Source organism: Lepeophtheirus salmonis, chromosome 4 (assembly GCF_016086655.4).
Source record: "Lepeophtheirus salmonis chromosome 4, UVic_Lsal_1.4, whole genome shotgun sequence".
Lineage (NCBI taxonomy): Eukaryota > Metazoa > Arthropoda > Copepoda > Siphonostomatoida > Caligidae > Lepeophtheirus > Lepeophtheirus salmonis.
Genome location: NC_052134.2, coordinates 51612287 through 51617809, shown reverse-complemented (window position 1 = coordinate 51617809; position 5523 = coordinate 51612287). Strand labels below are relative to the sequence as shown.

The following is a 5523-nucleotide window of genomic DNA, read 5'->3' as shown; positions in this document are numbered from 1 at the left end:
GACTGTAAAAGTGATTAATACATCATCCATTCAAATCGTTTTCCTGTTTGTTTATTTTTATTATTACATTAATAACTATTTTGTTTCTTGTTTGAACTCATTGTATAGTGAGATTTTGATAGTATGGTTTGACATTTTGGGGGATAATATCATAATTATTCCAAATTAATTATGTAATAAACATTACATAGTTTGATTTAAAAATTAAAAAGAAACATCAATTTCAAACAATACCCTTTAGGCAAAATAGCTGTTCGGCGAATTGTAATGAGGGAGAATAGCTTAAGGTAAAAGTACCGAAAACTGTTGTTAGCATGCCTGTTTCTTGTATGTACATATGTTCCTTACATATAAATTTAGGTACATATTTTGTCCTTTTATAACAATTTTCCATCTATTTCCATCTTTAAACGAACCTAACGACAATTGACATATCTATAATCATTAAGATTGTGATCTTATTTATAGCATTGTGATAATTCTAAATAGTGGATTAGTGAAGTAAATCCCTACAGGTAGATTCCAGAGACGTAAATCCTTTCATAGAGTCATCATTTCTATAGATGATTCTATTTGTATTTAGTCATATAAATATTTTAATTAACTTATATTATAAGTTTCATCCCTCATCAATAAAAATATAAGGGGTATGCTCACATTAATCAGTTGAAAGGATTAAGGATCCGATATATCTATAGATAGACGGTTATAATAAATTACCATCCTCCTTCAAAATTGCTGCATACCTCCTCTAAAACAAGACTCGTAGAAAACGCAGTAATATCTTGAGATTCCAAAACTTCGCAGGAATAATTAAGTTTGTTATGCCCTCCAAGGAGTTTGGTCAACTTTCAATGCCACTCTAATACATGTGCTCAAAAGTTTTTTAATGATTATTATTCGCTTTATAGAGCGAAGTTCCCATAACATTTAGTAATCCATTTCTTAGTTTGAACGGTATTTTCCCAATGTAAGAAGCAGTATAAAATTTAAAAAAACAAATTTTTATGATCCAATGTTTTGAAAATAACAAAAATACTGTCACACTTAGTACAATAAATCACAAACTAAAGAACAGATTGTCATGCAATTTTGACAGTTGTCTTTTGAAGGATGTTACTAACTGGAAATGATGTAAATTTTATAAAAAATAGCGTCATCTATGTGTGAAAATAGGTACTTTTTAGTGCATGTGTTACATGCAGTCCTGGATTGTACCACTGTGAGTATTTTAAAATACATGCTAAAAGGATTGGAACATACTTATAGTAACGTTGCCAAAGTTATGGTTTGTCTGGGATTTCCAAAGGAGAGGCTTTAAATTTTACAATGGGCAAACTTACAAAATCGGCCAGGGTTCAAATACTTCTTTTATCCGCTGTATAATGTATATACCAGTGCTTCCCAAACAGGTCTCCTCGGAGGCCTTGTGCTCCATGTTGCAATGTCAGGTAATCCACAAGAGGTTACATGAATAATAAATAAACACTTGGTTGAACATATTTTATAAGCTACATGATAGTAAAATGCTATTGGGCTCTGCAGTGATGAAAAGGTTGGGACTCACTTGTCTACATAGTTATTTTTCGGATGGATTACATATCTTATCGATATGATACTATTATCCTTGGAGTCATGTATACATAAAGATATGTGTTTATAATACTACTTTAATCCGTAGAATTTGATCATAGATTTTATGTATTAATCTAAATATAACATGACGTAGAGTGTATGTCCTGGGTGCGGTGATTTTTTTAAAGATACTTGAGGCATGAAATTTATATTTGGACTATCATAATTTTTTTACAGTTGAAAAAAATATATAAACTTACACAGGATCACATAACAAAGGAAACATAATTGAGACAGCTGTTGACAGTGGCCATCCACTACAATTTTTTTATTATCACTCCACAAAAAGATTTTAAACCGCCGGCTAAAACCAACATTGATTATTGTTATTTAAGCCATAAAACAAGAAAATACCCCTTAGTTCAATCGTGTGACCCTTTTAAAAAATCACGTGTTTTAGTATAATTTCAGTTCAGAGCCATTTTTTGGAATAAAAAAACTATAAAAATTAAAATTAAAAATAATGACAGCTTATAAATAATATTCCAGCATTCGAAAAATAAAATATTTATAAAGTTACCCCGAATAGAGTTCCTACAAAATGGGTCTAATCATATGTACAAAAATTAAGTAAAATGAAGGGATTTATTTGGAAGCTAATATTTTTGACCTATTTTTTTCAAATTTAAATGAAGTTAAAATTGATCCCTCGTGACGTCATTAAGGGTTTTCTTCCTTTTTTTCTTTTTTTATTATTCCTCTATATAATAGAATAAATTTTGAAAACAGTGATATTTTTCCAAAATATGTCCAATACTCTTAATATATATATTTTTGAACCATCGACATTTTTAGGAAAAAACTCAAAGGGTCGATGGTTAAGGACCATAATTAAGGTTCGATTGACTGAGAGTCCTAAGGATCGGTCCTAAGAATAGACTGGGCAAAATAAATAAGGACCAACATAATACTAAATAAAAGCCTTAAGGAATTAACAATTTAAATGGTTGGTCTATGTGTTATGTCTCATTTGAATAATTATGATTAAAATAAGGTTCGTTAACTTTCCTTTGAGATTTATTATACAACTTTTTTATTTAACTATATCCTTTTCACTTTATAACTATTTTAATCATTGAAAAATAGCCTTAGGTTGGTGATCTAGCATATTAAAATTTTAAAAATATGTAATTTCTAGTAAATCTTGTACAAGATTTATTATTTAGTCAAAAAAATTCCACCTGCACCTGGTATATACAAATATGATTTGAAGATGTTTTTTACTTATTTTTTCAAGGAGATATCCACGTAAATGAAAGAACAAAGTGCTTACGTAGATTGTGTATAAACATTGATCCAATCTTATTTTTAATAGAAATTAATTCCTCACGAAAAACAGGGATTATAATCATATGCCCTGATAATATCAAAATATTATAAGTTTTCAAGAGCTACTGTTTACAAACATTCGTGAAGGATATAATTCCATTAAAACTCAAATCAACCGTGTGTAGAGTATACAACATTTCTGTATTAGAAGAAAATAAAAATAGCATATTTGAGGCATGCTTCTAAGAAAGCAATATATAACCAGGATTGGAGTTATGTATCTCAATTTGTTCCAAAGTTAAGGTCGATTATGTTTTTTTTTTACGTTTTGTGTTACTTTGACCTCTAACCTTGACCCCTCAAAATTTAATGGTCCCTTATTGTAACTAAATATTATTTGCGTACAGAGTTTGATCAAAATCAATCATTCACTTTTGTGGTAATCCTGGTGACTAACAAAGAAACGAAAAGAGTCAAAAAACATTATCTCTGTTCAAATTTTATGAAAAGTAAGTATGGACTACATTTATATTCTTCGAAAAATAATTATTGTCAATTTTTATTTCTATTTAAGATACTGAAGCGTCTAGATCAATACTGGCACCAAATGGCACTTTTTTGCGGAAGTTTTATTGATTTATTAACCATAACTTCCAATTAGAACCTCAGTGTCATTTTTATGAAGAAAAAATATGACCACTGTTGGAGAACATAAGAGGGGTTACGGAGGAATCCATAACTGGATACTCGAGGCAGTAGCAAGAGTTTCTGAGTACATGATTCACAAAGGACTTAGCCCACTTGTTCCATTTTTCATGGTAATTCGAATGGTCAAATCTAAGAAGATCAAAGATTTCTAAATACGAATAAAGATGAAGACGGTACCTCCAAATTTAGTAAAGAGACGACTGAAAAAGCTGAGGTATATTTCACAAGAAATATGTTCTCAAACCATTCATACCAACCTCTGCACAACTTGGTTGAAAAATAGTTCCAATTTAGACTTGCAACCTTCTTCCTGTATACGAACAAAAAAAACATTATCTGCTTCTTTTGTAAAACATTAGTAGAAACCTCATTTTCTACTATTGTCAAAAAGGGAATCCGATTATAAAATTAGTTGATAACCTCATCCCCGAAAAGTTTATAATGAAACTCTTGCTGCAGACTGGCTCGTTGCACCAGTCAATTAGATAAAAGTCAAATAAAGAATGGAAGCAACACTTGCTAAAATTCTTGGGCTAATCTACACCTGCAAATCTACAGAAATCGCCATTTTTAGTTGGACTGGTGGAAATGATTGTGCGTTTCCGAAGCTCTATAGTCGAATGAATTTTATTTTTATAGTATTTTACTTGTGTCTTTTAAATAGATATTAAATTTTAAAAAATCTCTGATTTTTTATTCAACTTTAATCGTTTTATAGCAGTTGTTTTATTAAATGGATGTCTTCCCATTTTTTACCTAAAGTTGTTGTTGCTTTTAAAAGTATCCTTAGGATATTGAGACATACTATAAATGAAATCGGGGTATTTTTCTACATCTCGTGCTAAGATATATAAATAACTGGATTCGGATAAACAAAGCCTCAAACCAATAAACCACTTCATCATGAACGATCAAGAACCATTATTTCCATGGAACCGCAAAGGATTTTCCTTTTCTTTTTCTTTCTAATTTATTATACTTATGTAAGTGGGTTCTATTATATTCTTGGAAATGAATATAATCACTACCCCCATTTACAAATTAATTTTCACTTTATTATAAAGAAGATTCAAAAAACAAGCCTTGAGGCAGTAGTTAAATAATAATAAGGTTTAATGTTGTTTTTCTTTTACCTTTGTTCTGTATGTAGATTATTGAGCAGAAAATTGGAGTATTTTTGTAAATATGCTGTGTTGTATTGTTTTCAAGTCATATTGGTACAACTTACATAGGTTAAAAACACAGGTGCAATGGGAGGGAGACTCTGTGATGAAGTAAAAACTGAATATCATTTCCTTAAATTGCTTGGATCATCGTTATTCCTTCGAGCTATTTATGTAGAATAAGAATGGCTTGGGATATAACGAAGTCATGGGATCTGGGACTCGTAGAGCAGAGGTGGAAGAAAGTCCTTATACTACAAGTCAGTATCTCACGGAACCTAAGGGGCCAAGAGGCAATTCCTCCCTCCCCCCTCACTCTTTTAGACCAAGTGTAATATATTGACAATATAAATGTAAAATTGCTTGATTATGATATCACCATTATAGCACTTTTTTGCTGATGTCATAAATTGGATTATAATTAAAAATGACATCATCTTCTGGGGTCATAGTTGATATACATAAACAAGGGCTTTACTTCGTTAACACAAAAATACATTATTTATTTTGTTGTCAGCTGTCGATTCACTCATTCCACTTGATGCATCATGCCTATTTCATAATTAAATCGTTTTGATAAATAAACGAAGTAATAAGTCGTTCTATATTTATACACCGTTTCCAAAAAGACAGGAATACCATTTCTTGTTGATCACTCGTCAAATATATATATAGTAGCCATTTATTATTAATATGAACACATTTTGGCTATCATATAGAAATACCAATGTATAGCCTCGTTTTTAAT

General features: G+C 30.3%; 1 long non-coding RNA gene across 1 annotated transcript; it reads left to right on the top strand.

Moving 5' to 3' along the window:
- The first annotated feature begins 2909 nt into the window (after positions 1-2909).
- LOC139905088 (uncharacterized) lies at positions 2910-4316 on the top strand. Its single transcript, XR_011779565.1, has 2 exons — positions 2910-3413; positions 3479-4316. It is a non-coding gene; the product is annotated as an uncharacterized lncRNA (long non-coding RNA).
- Positions 4317-5523: the final 1207 nt, after the last annotated feature.